Source organism: Somniosus microcephalus, chromosome 2 (assembly GCF_052327205.1).
Source record: "Somniosus microcephalus isolate GS21.2 chromosome 2, FLI_Smic_1.0, whole genome shotgun sequence".
Lineage (NCBI taxonomy): Eukaryota > Metazoa > Chordata > Chondrichthyes > Squaliformes > Somniosidae > Somniosus > Somniosus microcephalus.
The window spans coordinates 34,249,405-34,271,691 of record NC_140988.1 but is presented as its reverse complement, the minus strand read 5'-3'; the positions used below and the strand labels follow the sequence as shown (position 1 = coordinate 34,271,691).

The window sequence follows — 22,287 nt, the reverse complement described above, 5'->3', positions numbered from 1 at the left end:
ACAGGATCTCCGTTTGGCTCTTCAACCTTGTTCATCTTCATTACTTTCAGTCTCCCTTCTCGTGTTTGATCAGGTATCTGCCAAGACTCGGTTTCACAGCCACACCATTTTCCTCAGCAACTGTCTCCGGTTCCGACTTATTCCACGTGGATTCCAACTCAACTTCCACCCTTCGTGTTTTGGATCCACCCAGGATTACAAATATCTCCAAGATATTCATCGTTCCTTGAACTACTGCTCTCGCCGCATCCTGAGATCCACGCTCAACGGCATGCGTCACCACATGAACACTCTCGACCTCTCTCTTCAGCAACACCGGCGCACTCTATCTCAAAGCTGTCCGGGTCCACAGTTCCATTTCATCCTTCGACTCATCCGACGCTTCAACAAAAAACTTTTTCTCTTCCTTTCCGATGTCAAGGATCGCAAGCTTCATCAACTCTTGGACACCAACGCCCCTCCGGAACCTTCTTCCTCTTCACTTTCCTCTGACCCCCCGTCTCCCAATATCACCCCCTGCCACATTTTCACCATCCCCTCTGTCCTTCCACTATCTGACCATGAACGATCAGTCCTCAGCAAAGGCCTGAGCTTCATCCCCTTATGCCCCCACCTCAATGAATTTCGAGCTCGGCATGATGCTGAACTCTTTTTCCGCCGCCTTCGGCTCCGTGCCCACTTCTTTGGCCAGGAGTCTTCTCCCCTCACGACTGACCCTTTCTCCTGCTTGCAGAATTCCCATTCTACCAGGACCCCTCCCCCTGGCCTCTTACCCTCTCTAGATCTTTTCATCGCTAACTGCCGCCGTGACATCGGCCATCTCCATTTCTCTGCTCCCCTCACTCACTCCAACCTACCTCACTCTGAACTCGCAGCACTCCATTCTCTTAGATCCAGCCCTGGCATTGTCATTAAACCCGTCGACAAGGGTGGTGCTGTTGTTGTTTGGCGTACAGACCTCTACCTAGCGGAAGCTGAACGCCAACACTCCAACACCTCCTCCTACCTCCACCTGGACCATGACCTCACTACCGAACATCAAACCACCATTTCCAAGACTGTCACTGACCTCATCTCCTCTGGAGATCTTCCCCCCGCTGCCACCAACCTCATAGTTCCCCAACCCCGCACAGCCCGCTTATACCTCCTTCCCAAGATCCACAAACAGGACTGCCCTGGTAGACCCATCGTTTCAGCCTGTTCTTGCCCCACGGAACTCATCTCTTCCTATCTCGACTCTATCTTTTCTCCCCTTGTCCAGTCTCTTCCCACCTACATCCGCGACTCTTCGGATGCCCTCCGCCACTTGAACAGTTTCCAGTTTCCTGGCCCCAACCGCCTCCTTTTCACCATGGACGTACAATCCCTCTACACCTCCATCCCCCACCAGGATGGCCTGGGGGCGCTCCGCTTCTTCCTTGAACAGAGGCCCGTCCAGTCCACATCCACCACCACCCTCCTCCACCTGGCTGAGCTTGTTCTCACGTTGAAAAACTTCTCCTTTAACTCCACTCATTTCCTCCAAATTAAAGGTGTTGCTATGGGTACCCGCATGGGTCCTAGCTGTGCCTGCCTTTTCGTGGGCTATGTGGAACAATCTTTGTTCCAGTCCTACTCAGGTCCCCTCCCTCACCTCTTTTTCTGATACATTGATGACTGTATCGGTGCCGTTTCCTGCTCTCGCCCCGAACTAGACAATTTCATTCACTTTGCCTCCAATTTCCACCCTTCCCTCACCTTCACATGGTCCATCTCTGACTCCTCCCTTCCCTTCCTCGACTTCTCCGTCTCCATCTCTGGGGATAGGTTATCGACCAATATTCACTATAAGCCCACTGACACCCACAGCTACCTGGACTACACTTCCTCCCACCCCGCCTCCTGTAAGGACTCTATTCCATTCTCCCAGTTTCTCCGCCTCCGCCGTATCTGCTCCGATGATGCCACCTTCCACACCAGTGCTTCCGACATGTCTTCCTTTTTCCGCAACCGAAGATTCCCCTCTACCGTGATCGACACAGCCCTCGACCGTGTCCGTTCTATCTCACGCACTTCTGCCCTCACCCCTGCCCCTCCCTCCCGGAACCACGATAGGGTTCCTCTTGACCTCACCTTTCACCCCACCAGCCTCCACGTTCAACAGATCATCCTCCGCCATTTCCGCTACCTCCAAAGTGATCCCACCACCAAACACATCTTCCCCTCCCCTCCCCTTTCAGCATTCCGTAGGGACCGCTCCTTCCGAGACACCCTAGTCAACTCCTCTATCACCCCCAACAGCCCTTCCCCTTCGCCTGGCACCTTTCCGTGCAAGCGCAGGAGATGTAACACCTGCCCCTATACCTCCCCCCTTCCCACTGTCCAGGGCCCCAAACACCCCTTCCAGGTGAAACAGCGATTCACTTGTACTTCTTGCAATCTAGTATACTGTATTCGCTGCTCACGATGCAGTCTCCTCTACATTGGGGAGGCCAAACGCAGATTGTGTGACCGCTTTGCGGAACACCTCCGTTCAGTCCGTAAGGGTGACCCCGAGCTTCCGGTCGCCTGTCATTTTAATTCACCGCTCCATTCCCACTCGGACCTCACCGTCCTTGGCCTCTTGTATTGTTCCACAGAAGCTCAATGTAAACTCGAGGAACAGCAAATCATCTTCCGATTAGGCACTTTGCAGCCTTCCAGACTCAATATCGAGTTCAATAATTTCAGATCATAACCTCGGCCTCTATTACTTTTTTCCTTTTAATTTTTTCCACCCCTTTGTTTTGGGTCCTCCTTTTCCACCCCCCACCTCCTTTCCTTTTGTTTCTCTCTCTCACCTGGTAGCTGTCCTTATCCTGCCAGTACACTTCACACCTAATCTCAGCTGCCTTTTGTCTCCACGGGCCCATTACCATCTCATCTGGCTTCTAATACCTTTTATTGTCTCCTTTTCTTCTTTTGTTCGATCGCAGCTTTGCCTTCGACCTTTTTATTTTCTTTCCAGTTTTGAAGAAGGGTTTCAACCCGAAACGTCAACTCAAATTTCTCTCCACGGATGTTGCCTGACCTGCTGAGTTTTTCCAGCATTCTCTGTTGTTATTAAGCAGAGAGACAAACCGCTTTATTATAAATATATAAGATAGAGGGAAATTTTCCTCTGTGTGCTAGATGTAATGAAATGGTCAATCTGCTCATTATACACGTTGATGAATTTTCTACACTAAATGCATAGAAAAAATATTCTCAATTTAGTTTTAAGCTGGAATAGCACAGATTGGTGAATTAAATACATCCTTCAGAGCACTTTCACATTGTAGGAACTTCTTATCTTTAAACTGAAGCAGGGAGTGTCTCTGTTGTTGTTTAGTGGTATGGTGTCATAGCAACAGTGATTTTAAAAATCATTTCTATCTTGTTCATGCATAAAGTGCGAAAACATCAGGCGACTAGAAATATAAACTTGCTTCTGGAGTATTTTTTAAATATGCTAATGGTTGCCCTATGCTGTTTCTCTTGGCTAAACAGGAGCTGAGTCGATATCTGATGGGGAAAAGGGGGAGATATGGGCCTAGAAATTCAGGCCGGAAGGAGGTAGTGGGGACCAATCAGGCCGGAAGGGGTGGCTGGAGGCCATGTAGCAGTGGCCAGGAGGGGACGTAGCGGTGGCCAGGGAGAGGTAGCGGCAGCTGGGGGCTATCGGTACCCGGGACGGGGGCATAGCAGTAGCTGGGTTGGGGGGATTGTTAGCCGAGGGTGAGGAAACGGCTCATATTCTTTTAATATGGAGTTGGGAAGTGCATTCCAGCTCCTCCAGCTCCACATTCAGGTAAGTATGGGGGCCTTCCTGCCGGTTCGAGGAATGTTGTGCTTTGCGAGTTCAGCACATAGCGAGTGAAGCAATGGAGCATTCCAAAATCAAGACGTAAAGGACCCTAATTTAAATAGATTATTCTGCCCTTTAAATGTTCCCAACATGCGCTCCTGCGGCCAATGCATCTACCTTATCCAATATGACGGACGGCGCTCTTCCGGACGGAAATGTGCGTGCGCTTCCTACCTGCCATGTTAGGACCAGAGCAGGCCAGTTAGCACGTGAAGAACGACACTGCGTGGCCTAAGCTCTCGGCCATCTTTTTCAAGTTTGGTGAATTACAGGTTCCTTCAGGATTGGACTGGGGAGGAAATATCGCCCATAACTTGAAACTTGAAGAGGTCGAGGCAGCAGGGCGAGAGGTTGAATCAAGAAGAGACTTTCAGAGTTGGAGTGGGGAGGGAATGCAAGCCATAGCCTGAGACCTGACGGGGGGGGGGGGGGGGGCAGCAGAGAACTCAAAGGTGGAGCTGCAAGGAGAAAGCCAGAGATGGAGCAGTCAAGGTAGTTGTGCAAAGGAAGGATTCCGTAGGGTTACATAGGATATGCAGCACAGAAACAGGCCATTCGACCCAACCAGTTCATGCTGGCGTTTATTCTCCACTCGAGCCTCCTCCTGTCTTTCCTCATCTAAATCTATCAGCATAACCCTCTATTCCCTTCTCCCTCATATGCTTGTCTAGCCTCCCCTTAAATGAATCTACACTTTTCGCTTCAACCACTCCCTGTGGTAGCGAGTTCCACATTCTCACCACTCTTTGGGTAAAGAAATTTCTTCTGAATTCCCTATTGGATTTCTTGGTGACTATCTTATATTGATGGCCTCTGGTTATGCTTTTCCCACAAGTGGAAACATTCTCTCTGTATCCACTCTATCAAAACCTTTCATAATTTTAAAGACCTCTATTCAGTCACCCCTCAGCCTTCTTTTTTCAAGAGAAAAGAGACCCAGCCTGTTCATCCTTTCCTGATATGTATACCCTCGCATTTCTGGTATCATCCTTGTAAATCTTCTCTACACCATCTCCAGTGCCTCTATAATTTTTTATAATACGATGACCAGAACTGTACGCAGTACTCTAAGTGTGGTCTAACCAAGGTTTGATACAGGTTCAGCATAACTTCCCTCCTTTTCAATTATATACCTCTAGAAATAAAGCCTAGTGCTTGGTTTGCTTTTTTTATGGCCTTGCTAACCTGCGTCGCAAGTGTGTCAGCTGTGGCTCAGTTGGTAGCACACTCGCCTCCGAGTCAGAAGGTTGTGGATTCAAGTCCCACTCCATGGACCTGAGCACATAAAGCTAGTCTGACACTCCAGTGCAGTGCAGAAGGAGTGTTGCACTGTCGGAGGTGCCGTCTTTCAGATGAGATGTTAAACCGAGGCCCTGTCTGCTCTCCTGGGTGGACATAAAAGATCCCATGGCACTATTTTGAAGAAGACTAGGGGAGTTATCCCCGGTGTCCTGGCCAATATTTATCCCTCAACGAACATAACAAAAACAGATTATCTGGTCATTATTATTATGTCCGTGTATGATTGAGACACAGACAGCAGGAGTTGAACAAAACAAGTCTTTACTGAAAGGAGTCAATCGGGAAACTGAAACTACAGAGGCTTACTAGCGCCTTTTATACAGGGGTGGTCACTGCCGGTACTGCAGCCTGAGACCAGTTATTCTCTTAAAGGTACATACACAACAATTCCTCCCCTTTTAGATAAACAGTACATAACATTCATTTAACAACTAAATGATAACTAATTACAATCACAATTACGGTTGCTAGATACATTGGTTAAGTTTAAGCAATTATAAGTTCAGTCTTTGAGGAGGCTTCCTGATTCTGTCTGGATAACGCCTCTTTGGGGTATCAGGTTCCTCTGGCAAGGTTGAGTCGGGATCAATGTCGTTATTTGGTTCATCTGCCTCCAATATCACCGATTCTGCGGTAGCTGCAATTGGTACGTCGATTTCATTACCAGGTGTATCAGATCGTAGTGTGGAGTTGACGTTTTCCAGTGACTCTAGAATCTGGTCAGCATGGCATCTTACAATGCTTTCTCCAACGTCCACGGTATACATGAGAGGCCCTGGCCGTGTACAAATCGTTCCTGGCTGCCATTTCTCAGTGCGGTAGTCCCGGGCCAAAACTGGTTGACCTATCTTAAAACTCCTGGTCGGCCTTTCATTCATATTCTGAAACTGCCAGTTCTCCACATCTCTTCGGATGTTTGGCTTAACCAAATCCAAGCGGCATCGTAGTCTTCGATTGAAGAACATCATGGCTGGAGTTTGGTTGGTAACCGCATGTGTCGCATTCCGGTAGGCAAACAAGAAGTTGTCCACCTTGTGTTGTAGGGGTATATCTTCATTACACATTGCCTTGATGGCCTTCTTGAATGTTTGAACAAACCTTTCGGCCAATCCATTAGTGGCTGGATGATATGGGGCAGATGTGTAATGCTTAACACCATTGTTCTTTAAGAACCTCCGGAACTCTTCAGACACAAACTGTGGTCCATTGTCAGAGCAAATCTGTTCAGGCAGCCCATTCCTGGCGAATATGGTTCGTAAAACTGTGATAGTTTTTTCCGTGGTGGTTGAGGACATTTTTATTACCTCTGGCCACTTTGAATGTGCATCCACCGCAATTAAAAACATCGAGTCCATGAAGGGACCAGCAAAATCAATGTGCACCCTTTGCCATGGAGATGAGGGCCACTCCCATGGATGTAGAGGAGCTTGTGGTGGGGCGTTTTGGACCTTCTGGCATCCTGCACTGCTCTTGGTCATCTCTTCGATTTCTCTATCGGTTCCCAGCCACCACACAAACGCACTGGCTAAGTTTTTCATTTTTACCCCACCCAGATGACCCTCATGAAGCTCATTGAGCACTCTATCCGTCAACTTAGGTGGAATTACTACTCTGGATCCACACATCAAGGTTCCTCTGCACACTGACAGCTGTTCTCTTCTCGGCGAGAATGCTGGCAGCAGTGGTTCGCCATGTGCTGGCCATCCCTTTACCGTTAAATCATAGATCCGTGATAGTGTCGGGTCATTCCATGTTTCCTTTTCTATGTTTGCATTCGTCACAGAGAGACATTCGACTATGGTCGAGTGGAATAACTCCATTGGATCCACTGCAAGGTCTTCTTCTTCCACCGTCGGCAACGGTAGGCGTGACAATCCATCAGCATTCCCATGCTGTTTAGTTCCTTTGTACTCGATGTCATATTGGTGTGCCCCTTGGAAAAGGGACCACCTCTGCAGCCGCTGCGCTGTCATTATCGGTACGCCCTTCTGAGGGTTGAAAATGGAGACAAGAGGTTGATGATCGGTTAGTAGAGTAACTTTTTGACCGTGCAGGTAGTGATTGAACTTCTTCACCCCCCACACTAGGCTGAGGGCCTCTTTGTCAATCTGGGCATAGTTACGCTTGGCAGAAGTTAACGAGCGTGACGCATAGGGTTGCAAAGGTGTGGAAAGTTTCCGGTAAATATTCAGAAATTTTCCACGGGAAGTTTAGCTTGGGAATTTTGGGAATTTTGCCCAAAAAAGCACATGCTAGCATAATATTTTTTTTTTGTATTTCTTTCTTTTTTTTCCACAGGTCCTCTCTTAAAATTACTAACAGAAATGGAATCTTAATTATTAAGGAATTTCTTAATCAATATATGTTTATCTTCTTACTTGGCTTGTTTTAATAATTACAAGTTTTGTGTGTGACTGTGAACAAATGTGTCCTGATTGGTTGGATGAGTGGATGAGCGAGTAGCTCCCTCTATTTGTAATATTTGCATATCAAATTGTGATTGGCCTGCAGGCATCTGTAAGACTGCTATAGTTTTTTAAGATCCAGGTTAGGGGTCCTGAGGGAAGTCATTTTGTTTTCTGCTGATGTTGTGATGATGCAGTAAGTAAATCAGACTTTATACCAAATAAACCAGTTACTTGTTGAACTCTGTTGTCCTTCAATTTAAAATATACAAAATAACACACTATTGGTGATGTAGCATCGTGTGTGTACAGGTCATGCTTCCATCACATGGAGCATCAGCAAAAATGTACTCACCCTGTTGCAATCGTGCTGATCGACCGCAGTTCAACACAGAGATGAATGCCCTTTATTTCTCTGCAGAGAACAATGCCACGTTTACCGTCGGATGTGTGGAAGCATTTTACCCCAGGCATTAAAGATGGAAAGACTGTGTACATGTGCAAACACTGTAGAAAGCCATATGTAAAGAATGCCACAAAGATGCAGCAGCATTTATCCAAATGCAACAACTTCACTCATATTACGTCTATTGGGTGCGCAGCTCATGGGCTTAACCTGCTCCTCAAGGACATCATGGGTTTGAGAACCATGGAAGCACTGTACAAGAGAGCCAAGCATGTTGTTAAGTATGTCAGGGGAAAAAAGGTAGTTGCAGCAACCTACAACTCCAAGCAGATGACAAAGAACAAGAACACCACACTGAAGCTGCCCAACAACACTAGATGGGGTGGTGTTGTCATAATGTACAACAGCCTTCTGGAGGGTAAGGAGTCGCTGCAAGAAATGGCAATATCCCAGTCTGGGGATATGGAAACCACCATCAAGAAAATACTGCTGGATGATGTGTTTTGGGAGAGAGTGGTTAGCAGCCTTAAACTACTCTCATCAGTAGCATCTGCAATTGTTCAGATTGAAGGAGATGATGTTGTCTTGTCAGATGTTCTCAGGCTTTTTACTGATTTAAAAGAACAAATCAGCATTGCCCTACCCACATCCCTGCTGCTCAAAGCAGAGGAGAAGGCAATTGTTCAATTCATACAGACGCGTCAAGAATTTTGTGTCAAGCCGATTCATGCTGCAGCATACATGCTGGACCCAAAGCATGTTGGGAGACCAATACTTTCTGGAGAACAGATCAACAGCGCTTACAGTGTGATTTCTACCCTCTCACACCATCTCAATCTGGATGTGGGCAAAGTTCTGGGAAGTCTGGCAAAGTTCTCTACCAAGCAAGGTCTTTGGAATGGGGATGGGATATGGGAATCATGCAAGCATATCAGTGCACATACCTGGTGGAAGGGACTTTGTGCATCTGAGGCCCTGTCACCTATTGCATCGGTGATACTCCAAATCCCACCTTCATAAGCGGCCTCTGAACGAAACTGGTCACTTTTTGGGAATATGCATACAAAGGTGCGCAACAGGCTGACTAACAAGAGAGTGGAGAAACTGGTGGCTATCCGGGCGAACCTACAACTTATTGAGCCAGATACAGAAGTGTCCACCACACAGCTAGACACTGACACAGAGGAGGAAATGGACACGTCAGAGCCAGAGTCAGAGAATCAGGAGGAGCAATGAGGAGTACAAGACTCAGAAGACTCATGAGTAGAAGACTCAAAGGGACAAAATAAGGACAAATTACAGGCTAAATAAGCTGACGCTCTTTTTATTTTATTTTAGATGGGTCTTTTTTGTGGGGGTTCAATAAAGTTCAAAATTATAACCTAAATAAAGTTTTGAAAGTTTTTATTTGTATGGAACAGTATGTCTATTTTGATGACAAAGATAATATAAGGGTCAGAGACAAAAACCATCATTGTGCAAAAAAACTCTAAATTCCCATAAATTCCCAAAATTCCCATAAATTTCTGAAAATTCCCATGGAAAGTTTCCTCTTTTAAAAATTCCCAGAATTTTGCAACCCTAGTGACGCAAAAGCTATCGGCCTCTCTAAACCATCAAGAAATTTATGTGACAGTACCGCCCCAATGCCGTAGGGAGACGCATCACACACTAGTCTGATCGGCAGTGCTGGGTTGTAGTGAGCCAATACTTCTCTTGAAGTGATTAAGTCCTTACTCTTCTGAAAGGCCCGCTTACAATCATTGCTCCATTTCCAAGCTACTCACGTTCGTAGCAGGGCATTCAGTGGGTGCAGGATTGTCGACAAATTCGGCAAAAACTTATGGTAGTAATTCACCAATCCGAGGAATGACCTCAGTTGCGACACATTTTCAGGCGCTGGGGCCTTAACAACCGCTTCAATTTTGTCAGGGGACTTATGTAACCCCTCTTCATCAATCACATGGCCACAATACGATATCTGTTTCTTAAAAAACTCGCACTTGGGGCGGTTGGCTCGTAGCCCATGTTCCCGTAGTCTAGTGAGCACCTGTTCTAGGTTGTTAAGGTGTTCACTGTCATCTTCACCTGTCAAAAGGATGTCGTCCAAGTAACACTGAGTCCCCGGAATCCCTTGCAGGACTTGTTCCATCGCTCTTTGCCATATCGCCGGAGCAGATGCTACTCCGAATACCAATCGATGATACTGGTAAAGACCTTTGTGAGTGTTTATTGAGAGATACTTCCTAGAGGATTCTTCAACCTCCATCTGCAAATATGCTTGTGCTAGGTCAATTTTTGTAAAACGCTTCCCTCCAGACAGTGAGGTGAAGATGTCTTATATCCTTGGAAGAGGATATTGTACTGTGTGAAGGACTGGGTTCACCGTCACCTTGAAATCCCCACAGATGCGAACCTTCCTTGGCTCCCCAGACTTATTGCTTAACGCTTTCTTCATGACAGGAATGATGGGTGTCGCCCACTCGCTCCAGTCGACCTTAGACAACACGCCTGCCTTCTCCAGATTCTCCAGCTCTGCCTTGACGGCTGGGCAAATTGCATATGGTACCGGTCTTGCTTTGAAAAACTTGGGAATTGCATTCTCTTCTAATTTTATCAAGGCGGTTACGCCTTTAAGAGTGCCCAGTTCTTGTTGAAATACCTCTTTGGCGTTAGCTAAGATTGTTGACAATCCTCCAGGAGTGACGTCTTCATCTTTTTTACCGTCCATCGTCATTGCATGAATGGAGTGCCAATCTAAGCTTATCTTCCTGATCCATTCACGTCCCAATAACGGTGATCCACCATTTTGCAGTATGTAGAGATACAATTTCCGTATTTTCTTGCCGTTGTATTCGACAGGCACCCTTATTTTTCCTCTGGGGTATACTTTTTGCCCCGTATACGTCGTCAAGACGATGGATGTCTCTCTCAAGGGTATGTGTGAGAATAGCCGCTCGTAGTCTCGTCGATTCATGATGGTTAGCACTGATCCTGTATCCAATTCCATTTTAACTTGGGACCCTGCTATCGTGAGGGTGACCCAAATGGTTCAGTGATCCTCTTTTGCGATTACATTGTGAAGTTTGAGACAGCTTAGTCTCCTGTTCCCGGATTCACTATCGCTCATCTGGTCTTCGGAACTACTGTCCGTCATCTTTTGTACTTTCTTGTACGGTTCCTTAGTAGCCTTTTTGTTGTCGCTGGTCTTCTTCCCAGACCTGAAAACTCGTGCAATGTGTCCAATCTTTCGGCATTGCCTGCATATTTTGTCCTTGGACCAGCAGTCCTTCTGGTCATGGTTAGTTCTGCTGCGGCGATAACATTTTGCAAATCCCCGTGTCATTTCGTGGGTGCCGTATTCCTGTGGCTTTTGTTGAATTTCCGCAGCTCCCCTGGCTGCTGCTTTGTATGATACTGCCACGCTGAAAGCCTTATCTAGCGTCAGCTCTTTCTCTGAGAGTAACTTCTTCTGTGTTCCTTCACTCAGGAGTCCACAGACAAATTTGTCCCGTAGTGTATCTGCCAGTCCTGCTCCGAACTGGCAGTGCTTTGATTGCTTGCGTAGTTCCGTAAGGTACTCAGCATTGCTCTCATCTTTATGCTGAGTTCTCCTGTGGAATTTAAATCTTTCGGCTATCAACAGCGGTGCAGGGTTTAGGTGTTCCTGTAGGACAGCAACAATTTCGTTAAAACTCTTTGCCTTCGGTTTGGCTGGAGTAATCAGGTCCTGCAATAAGCTGTACGTTCTAGCGCCCATTAAGTTTAGCAATACCGATGCCTTTTTCTCATCGGCTATTTTGTTTGCCTCGCAATATACCTCGACTCTTTCCACATACGTGGTCCAGTCCTCTATTGTATTATCAAACGCAGTGATACAGCCAGTCTTCGGCATCTTGAAAATCTAAAATGGCGCCTCCCGCGCTTTGCCTTCTTCCCCGATTTAACAAAATGGCGCCTCCCGCGCTTTGCCTTCTTCCCCGCTGATTAAGATGGCGCCTCCCGCGCTTTTACCTTCTTCCCCGCTGTTGCTAGTGCTGCTTTCCACGGTTTCCGTTGCAACCTGCAGCTCCTCACGGTTTCCTGCGTGTTTAATATTTCTTTTTTTAATTATTTTTCCATCGTGGAACAACCCTGTGGGACTCTTGCCTCCCTCTTCTCGGGTCGATACGCAGCCCGGCTTCGTAGCACCGGCCGCGCCCTGTGTGCTCCACCCTCTCTCTCTCCTCTTCCCGACAACGCTGCTCGGCCCCGTTGCAAGCCACCCGCTCGAGTTCGCGACCGCCGCAGCCCAGGAAGGATCAGTGTACTACCTGCCACCAGCCCGATTAGCTGAAGCACTGTCGACAGGAAGCAGGCCCCGCTTTTGACAGCTTCTCCAGCAATCTTCAGCTCTGTTAACACAGGGGCAGATGCCCACGGTCGACACCCGTTTCTACTGCTTCTTTCTTCCTTCTGGCCTCGACCTCTGCTCACTTCGCTGCAGGAATGGATCCCAGGAGGTGGTGCAGACTGTAGGTAAGTTCGTATCTGCTCATCGCCAGTATTATGTCCGTGTATGATTGAGACACAGACAGCAGGAGTTGAACAAAACAAGCCTTTACTGAAAGGAGTCAATCGGGAAACTGAAACTACAGAGGCTTACTAGCGCCTTTTATACAGGGGTGGTCACTGCCGGTACTGCAGTCTGAGACCAGTTATTCTCTTAAAGGTACATACACAACAATTATCACATTGCTGTTTGTGGTCTTGCTGTGCGCAAATTGGCTGCCGTGTTTCCCACATTACAACAGTGTCTACACTTCAAAAGTACTTCATTGACTGTAAAGTGCTTTGAGACATCTGGTGGTCATGAAAGGCACTGTATAAATGTAAGTCTTTCTTTCTTTTAGTGATTTGTGTATTTGTACTCCGAGATCCCTTTGAGTAGAAGTGGAGGTGGAGCACAAGCAAGTGCAGGAATTAAGCACTGTGCTGTAGGGTGAAAGCTTCTTAAATTCAGTACAATCTTTATGGAGGCCAGGCATCTCTATGTCAGTGTGCTTAAATATAAGGAGGAAATAACTTTCACTCATTTAGCACCTCATTATGTCCAAGGGATGCCCCAAATCACTTGAAAACGATGGACTACTTTTAAAGTGTAGTTATTGTTGTTACGTAGACAAGTGTAGCAGCCAATTTGTACAGAGCAAGGTCTCATAAACAGCATGGGATTTGAATAGTGTCATGGGATCTTTTATGTCCATCTGTAAATAGGTTTTTGCAAGTAAACTCTGTGTCATTTTATTCCTCTGAGCACATGATAATTACACCACCTTAAAATTCATACTTAAATCAATACAGTACTATTATCAAAAGCTGTCCCCTCAGTCTGAGCCTGGGTGGGGAACATATTGATGGGTATATCTCTGAGGCACTTTTCTGTTATGATGTGATTTGGTAGAATATTTTAACAGGAAGAGGAAAGAAGTTTTTGTGCCATTTGATTGATGAATCATGAATGCATAAAAGAACCAATTAGAAGGGAAAATAACTGGGTTTAGCCAAAGTGGGAAGAGAAAATTGACAGACATTCATGACAGATATTACTTACATGAGATTCACTGCAGATGCAAAACTATTAATAGATAGATAGTTTTTCATTTTAATGCTTGCTAAAAGGAGTTGACAAAGCTTTCCAGAATAAGGTAATGGTCACATCATATAAATACATCTAATGTCCTGTCCTGCCCAGGAGTTAAAATTCTCCCTTATATGTGCAAGAGATCTGCCTCGAATCTCTGAAACTGGCTGCCAGCAGATATGTGAAATGATCCCTATGCTTTTTTTCTATTCTCTCTGTTGGGAATCCTATATTTGCTGCTTTCCCACAGCAACACAGTTGAGATCAGAAACTCGATCGCAAAATACTGCGGATGCTGAAAATCCGAAATAACAACAAAAAAATGCTGGAAAAACTCAGCAGGCCAAGCAACATCCGTGGAGAGAGAAATAGAGTCAACGTTTCGGCCCGAAACGTTGACTCTATTTCTCTCTCCACGGATGTTGCCTGGCCTGCTGAGTTTTTCCAGCATTTTCTGTTGTTATTTGAGATCAGAAACTCAGTGGTGAGAGGGAAATCACAAGCTCCAAACATTTCTGTGGTACTTCTTATTGATGGTGGGCTTCTCCCAACTTTCCTCTATTGTGTTTTATACCATATGTGGAATAGGAGAAGATATAACAGTAAGTAATTTAATGTGGAAAGTGCCGCAGTAGTGAGAATGATCTACACAATTCATTTACTCCTGCAGTGCTTTGAGTTATGCCTTTGCCTCTCTCATGACATAAATTCCACATTCAATACCATACCATTTTGTACCCTCTAATTATCCCATTCACACTTATAAATAGAAACTCTGAATAACCTAAATATCATGCAGTGCAAATCACCTGGAATTACCTCGGAGGAAGCACTATATTGAAATTCACACCTTCTTTAAAGTGAATAACAGTATGGTATGCTAGCCATCATTGTTACTTACAGACAGCGGAGCAGAATCCTAAGTAGTGTATCTATGATGATGAATATTATGCCCCAGAACTTTAGAACATCATAATTATGCTGAATTCTGCCATTATCCTGAATGACTGACTGTACAACAATTCCTCCAGATTTCTGTTACACCTACCAAATTGTCTCTAAGGCATACAGTTAATCTAAAACTTCTGCTCAAAATAAACTATCTTGAAAGCTGGCCAACATTTTGCATTAAACTAACAATCTGTATCAATATTTACAAACTACTCTACATTTCAATTAACTTAATTTTGTCTTTACTCTCTCCTCCCATACTTGGCGTCATTGTGGGTTTCTGTTTGTACACAACTTCTAAGCAGAACAGTCTTGGATAGTTCCCATATTAATAACATCTAATAGGGAACTAAGGTCTGTCAAAAGTGAGCTCTATCACAATAAATGTTGCTTGGTAGATAATTATCCAACACGTTTTGAAACCAGATCAATTAATCTTAACTCCAAACTTCAAGTTTGCTCATTATTTCAGTAACACGTTTGATTCAATTCTTGATCTATACAATATAAGTTCAAGGGATTTCTTTGTCTTTAATCAATTTTTGGAAAGTATTTTCTACTGTACATTTTTACAGAAGCTATCCAGGATAGCTGGAATACTACCAGGCAAATAAGTCATCGTAGAAAAAATCAAGTAAGGACAGCTGATCCTAGCCTTGAATGTGGTATCACTCTTTCTTTATGACCAAGAATCCCCTGACAATGCAGTGGCACAATTATGGATAGTATAGTACTCTACCTTTTTGGCTTGGTGTCAATTTTTGTCTGATCATGCTCCTATGAAGCGCCTTGGGACATTTTCCTACTTTAAATGCGCTATATAAATAGAAGTTATTGTAATTTTTAAAATGGTAAACTGGTCAGTTATCTTAACTGGGACCTTGCTGTGCACACATCAGCCTAGAAATTAGATTGCGCAGCACCCATTTTCTAAGTGATAAACAGGCGCTGAAAGGTTCAATAATGAGCGGCTGGGTCTTGTGCCTGACATATGGCAGTGACATGGTCACCGCCATATTGACCGCCTTAAAACAGCGCTGGCTTAAATTAATTAATATAAATAGAAGGGTCCTGTGCTTGTTTGCCTGTAAAACCTATACATGGAGCCAGGAGAAGCAGGAGTACACCTCCTCGCTCCATATTAAAACAATGGGCCGTTGCTGGCCGCACTCGGCCCCTTCCTGATCGCCTCCCCCACCACCCCCCCCCCAACCCGGTCTTACCGTAGGCCCTCACCCGGCTCCTCCCATGACCAACCTCTTGGGGCGCTACTAGTGCCTGCAGTACACTGGTCGCCTCCTGATGATGCAAGAAGACCAATATTGCATTGTCCTCTCACCCATCAGTGTAGGCGCAGTGGCCGTCACCACTGTTCGGTTAGCGCTCACAAAGGGGCACGAATGATGTTCCAGGCCATTGTCTGCTGGGTTTCCCTACATACAAACGGTAAGATAACTTCAAAAGTAATTTGTTGTCTGTGAAGTACTTTGATACATCCTTTCTTTCTTATAAAAGGTCAAATGCAGAAAAATGCCCCTCTGCACCTATGTGGTATCATTTTTTTTAAATTATAGGTCGTTGCCAATCTAAACAATCCATATTTGCCATATTAACTTACTCATCAGTTCAGATTTGAATTTCACCTACAAGATGAATCTTTAATGTTTAGCTTCATCCAGAAAACAGAGGTGGTGGGAAAAGAAAGACACTGACCCAATGAGAGTTTATGAGGGCTAGTCTTGGTCAAGGCTTGGTCAAAGACAGGCGCTGGAGAGTTCAATATTGTGAGCTGTGAGTCTTTAATGAGTCTTAGACAAGATTAGGGAAGTGAAAAGGTGGCAGGGTTTGGGGAGGGGATTCCAGAAAGTGGGACCTAGGTGAGTGAAGGCACAGCTGAGGACAGTGGGGTGAAGGGAGGGAGTGATGCACAAGATTTGGAGTCAGAGGGACAGAGAGTTCTGCGGGATGTTGTAAGGCTGGAGGAGGTTGCGGGCGGACAGAGGGTTAAGCTTATAAAGGGATTTAAAAATCCTTCACTGATGGAATGATCTATATATCTGGCATTCATTTATTTATTGTTGGAGCTTACAAATTATTAAACTTACCCACATACAAACATACAAAAATGATGGACAGGAAAAGAATAACTGGTCCATGGAGCCTTTCCCATATAGTCATGCTGCAGGTGAGCATCATGATCCCCAATGCTCCTCACCCACCAGCAGCTATGTAATCTCCTGGAAGAGACAAAAAAAACAGATTAAAAAAAAATCTTACTTAATTCAAGGAGGTGGGGGAGAATTCTAGGAAATGCATCTCTAATCCCCAAAGGCGAACAAATTGAGTTTCAGGAGAACAGAATGACCATGAAGCACATTACCCAACATCCCACCTACCTTTTATGTGCAGTGATATGAGCCTCAGCCCTCTCAGATGAATGTAAAAGATCCCATGGCACTATTTCGATGAAGAGGAGGGGAATTCTCCCCGGTGTCCTGGCCAATATTTATCCCTCAACCAACATCACTAAAACAGATTGGCCCAGTACTTCGGGTCCCAACGCATGAGTAAGGACGGGGTACTCACGCGTGGACCCGATGGAAGTGCCGGTTTCTTGCATGCACAGCGCATGCATGGGAAACCGGCATTTCCTCCAAGGGGTTCAGAGGCCCAACGCGTGCGCGCAGGACTCTGCGCGCACGCATTGAACTTCCTTCTTTTTTACAGGTTTGCCCGTGTGTAAGGGCCTCAACTTTTTACGAATGTGAAAAGGAGACGTAAAGACTTGATTCTTTAAGGTAAGTGGTCTATTCTTTAAAATTATAACATTTTTTCCACAGCTTTATTGTTTTTAAGGACTTTACAGTAAGGTAAGTGTATTTTTAGACCCGATTTAAAAAAAATATATTTTTTTTAAAAATTTGAATAATTGTTTAAAATAGTTTTTTAAAGTTATTTATAGTTCATTTAATTAGTGGGATGTTTTTTTAAATTTTATTTAAAGTTTAAATAGTGTTTTGGGCGCCCGAGTTTGACAGTTCTTACTATCAAACTCATGAATGAAGCTTTCCCTCCCCTGATTGTCTGCCCAGTGCTCACCTGATCCCAGCCGGCACATCGAACTAACTACGCCGCTGGATCAGGCAAGCACAGCGCGTCGACAGCTGAACAGGGCCAGTGACAGGAATTCCAAGCAGGCCCAGGCTTCAGCTATCGGCGCGCCGGGTAAGTGCACATCGGGGGCTTGCACGCGCGGCAAGCCCCCGATCCTAATTTCTGGGCCATTATCTGGTCATTGTTTCATTGCTGTTTGTAGGAACTTGCATAAATTGGCTGCTGCGTTTCCTACATTACAACAGTGACTAGATTTCAAAAGTACTTCATTTGCTGTGAAGAGCTTTGGGACGTCCAGATGTCATGAAAGGTGCTATATAAATGTAATCTTTCTTTGTTTCTTTCAGCCAGGAACTTGTTCAGCTTCCTTTTGGAGGTTTGTAGTGAATCCGCACTCACTGCACAAGATGGCAACCTGTCCCAAAAGTCGATGACCCTCTGCGAATAACCCCTTGACATCAAACCTAGCTGTATCCTTTTGTAACTTATATACATGCCCCCTGTTCCTCCGTGACCTATGTAATTCAAATCATTTATCTACATGGACACAGTCCAGCCCTGTCATTATTTTGAAGACCTCAATCAAATCTCAGAAAAGTCTGCAGTTTTCTACAGTAAAAAGACTGAGCTCTCTAAGCCTATTGAGAGAACTAAGGGCTTTTAAACTAGGGATCAATCTAGTGGCCCTTCTCAGAATCTTTTACAATGCCTTTATAACATGAAAATTGTATTAACTTTTGTTTTGTAGGAAACATATAAGTAAAGACGATTAGAGTTTAATGAAGGCATGAGAGGATTTTTATACAATGTTCCTACCACAAAAGGATGGCTTACTGGGGAATACAACTGCTCTCACTATTTTTATGTGGTCACAATTGTCTTCTTTCTGAATGCATTTGCAATGTCATTGCCCATAGCAACCAAAGCAATTCTTTCCCATATGTTCATACAAACTCTTAATGATCTTTAGGGCTCTGTCATATTTCAGGTTTTTTTTAACCCTTTCTCCCTCCAGAAGGGATTTGCAAAAAAGGTTATTTTTAAGTGTTGGGTTTTAAAAACAAAGTGGGGTTAATATTAACCGAACCCTCATGGAGGGAAACTGATGCAATCTGATTGGCTGTCCATTTTACACGCCGTCCGATTTTACTTCCCGTTGACTTCTGTAGTGGTGCTCCGTAGTTTTCAATATGCAGCCACTGAGCTTTAGCTTTGAGGCTTTTAGCAACGAGTAGACGCGTGTCGAAATAAAACGTTCCAAAACGTAACTTTTTCTTTTAACTCTTTACTGTAATGCATTTCAAACAGGATTTCAAAGTAAAACACGTTTAAACGCGGTCAAAAACTGTATTGCTCCACAGCCATCAAAGCTTCTACCTTTCTTAGCCTCGTGGTGCTTGAAGTGTAAAAATGGCTGGATATATCATGTGACAAGCTTAAGGACTATACCATTGGAGCAAGAATAAAGGGGCTCTCTCAGACTATACTATTGGAACAAGAAAAGAGGGGGTTTCTCAATACAATAAGTCAGTCAGGTAAATTAACTATATTATACTAGAATATGCATCAATAATAAACAAATGTACATACATACTGTACCATAATATTTAACCAATATTTTAAGGTATTTTCTTTCTTCTTTACACTTTCTTAAACTTTCATGACTCTTACATTCCGGCCCCTAATTGACTAGGCACATGAAGCATAGCAATTACTCAAACATTCTTAAGAGTCATAAACTAATGAGTTCAACATATTTCCAATATAAATGTCCCCTTTTTTTTTGTTCGGGAACCTTTCACGCTGCTTCTTGTAGCAGGCAGAGCTTTGTGATCAGTCTTTCCAGGGTACTGGTCTTGGTTTGCAGACAAACGCGACGAACAACGCCTCTGGAGTCTGGCATGGTCTTAATTATTTTTCCCATCAACCAAGAATTTCTGGGGGCTGAATCATCCACGATTAAGACGATGTCTCCGACAATGAAGTTCCTCTTTACTTTGGACCATTTTAGATGCTCCTGTAGCAGTGGTAAATATTCTCTTGTCCATCTGGTCCAGAAAAGGTCTGACATATACTGAACTTGCCTCCACTTCTGATGTGCATACAGATCTTCCTTTTTGAAGACTCCCAGGGGCATGACTGGCTGTGTTTTCAACAACAACAGGTGGTTCGGGGTCAGGGCTTCGAGGTCATTAGGATCATCAGATGTCTTAGTTATCGGTCGGTCATTAATGATGGCTTCAACCTCACACAGAACGGTTTGAAGTCCCTCGTCATCAAGCATTTGCAGCTTCAGTACAGAACTGAGTAGTTTTCTTACGGTGCGTATCTGTCTTTCCCAGCCACCTCCATGGTGGGATACAGCCGGTGGATTGAAGATCCACTTAATTCCTGTTTGCATCATGGCTTCCTGTATTTTGAGCTGATTCCAACCTTCAATAACTTCCCGTAGTTCTCTCTCTGCTCCGACAAAATTAGTGCCATTATCAGAACGCATAATGGACACCTGTCCTCTTCTACAGACAAAGCGCCGCAGGGCGTTAATACAGGAATCAGTGTCAAGCATGTGTGCCTCCTCAATATGAACTGCTCTGATGGTCAAACAAGTGAAAAGCACGCCATATCTCTTGATAAGGCTCCGTCCTCGCTTTACCTCGAAAGGCCCGAAATAGTCCACCACTACGTTTGTAAATGGGGGCTTGTCTGGTAACAAACGGTCTTCAGGCAGGTCTGCCATTTTCTGCTCTCCAGCTCTAGCGTGTAACCGTCTGCAAACAATGCATTCAGAGGGTATTTTTCTTATTACAGAATTAGCTCCTGGAATCCAGTATCTTTGTCTTAGCTTCGCAAGCACGTGGTTCCTCCCACTGTGTCCAATACTCTGGTGTCTATCCTGAAGAATGAGAGTAGCAACCCGGAGGTCCTTAGAAAGGATAGCAGGATGCTTGGCCTCCTCTGGCATAGCAGATTTGTTTAGTCACCCTCCCACCCTCGGTACTCCATCTTGGAGTGTAGGGTCCAGCTTGGAGATATGACTACCTTTCTTGATTGGAGTATTTCGCTGTAAAGCTTCGATTTCTTCTGGATATCTTTGTCTCTGACTGAAGCAAACTATCTCCATCTCAGCCTTGGCCAAATCCTCCACGGTCAGTGAATTCTTACCCAATGTGGCCTTGTGCTGGTGCATATACTGCTGTAGAAGCATTCTCTGCTTATCAGGGTTACTTTCAGACTGACTGATAGTGGCTCGATACCTTTTTCTCTTACCACTCAGGTGTAGCAGCAATTCTTTCAGCTTTAGAAACCATGCAACTGCTTTCCTCAACAGGTGCCATCCTGAGAAATGGTTAACAAGCTTGTTCACTGTGTCAAAGTTCTCTTTCGTAGTTATGAGATTTGCTGTGACTGATCTCTTGACTTCGACGTCGTCTTCAGCAATCTGACTTGGCATATCTGTTCTTTCTGGCCATGATCTCTCTGTTTCCAGCAGATAACTTGGGCCTTGTATCCAAGTTTCGCTCCTCATGAAGTTTTCAGCCTTCAATCCCCGTGAGGCTTGATCTGCTGGGTTTAATGAGGTGTTTACATACCTCCACTGAGATGGTTGTGTAGTTTCTCTAATGGATGAGATTCTGTTTGCTACGAAGGTCTTGAAGCGTATCTTCTCATTCTCTATATACTTCAGCACCATCGTGCTATCCATCCAGAAGACAGATTCTTCTAGTGGGAACTGTAACTCTTTCCGCATCACCTTGTCAACTTTAACTGCAACAACCGCTGCCGTCAACTCCAGTCTCGGAATGGTGACCTGCTTCAGTGGAGCCACCCTGGATTTCCCCATGAGGAAGGAACAATATTTCTGGCCCTGTTGATTTGTCAGCAAGTGGTAAGTAGCCGTGCCATAGCCATCCTCACTGGTGTCTGAGAAATTATGTAGTTGAGCCGTCTTTGTAACTCCAAAACTCACAGGCTTGATGCATCTGCTGACGTTGAAGCTAGAAAGTTGTTGCAAATCTGTCAACCATCTGAGCCATCTCTGAGCTTGACCTTCTGGGATATCTTCATCCCAGCCTCTCTTGTCTCTACACAGCTCTCGTAGGATCAGCTTCATCGGCAGAATGAGTGGTGCCAGGAATCCAAGAGGGTCATAGATGGAACTGACCATGGAGAGAATCCCTCGTCTTGTGGATGGTCTTTCGTTCACCATTATTCTGAAGTTGAACGTGTCTGACTCAATGCATCATTGTACACCAAGAGCTCTCTCGATAGGAAGGACATCGTGGCTCAGGTCCAGATCTTTGACTTCAGTGGCTCTTTCCTTTTCTGGGATAGAAGCTAGAACTGCTCTGCTGTTGCTTATCTACTTAGTCAGATGGAATCCTCCATTCGAACACAGAGTTCTAAGGTCTCTTGACAGTGCAATGGCATCATCTTCTGTTGACACGGACTTCAGACAGTCATCGACGTAAAAGTTTCTGAAGATTGTCTCCACAGCCTCTGATGGTGCCTTGCCTTTGCCATCTTCTGCAGTCTTTCTGAGAGCATAGCTTGCACAGCTGGGAGATGATGTGGCTCCGAACAAGTGTACGGCCATTCTACATTCCACCATAGCTTGACTAAT

At 44.9% G+C, this 22,287-nt stretch overlaps 1 pseudogene; it reads left to right on the top strand.

Annotated features, from left to right (window-relative positions):
* Positions 1-514: 514 nt before the first annotated feature.
* Positions 515-22,287, top strand: part of LOC147122649 (uncharacterized) — a 129,897-nt pseudogene continuing 108,124 nt past the window's right edge.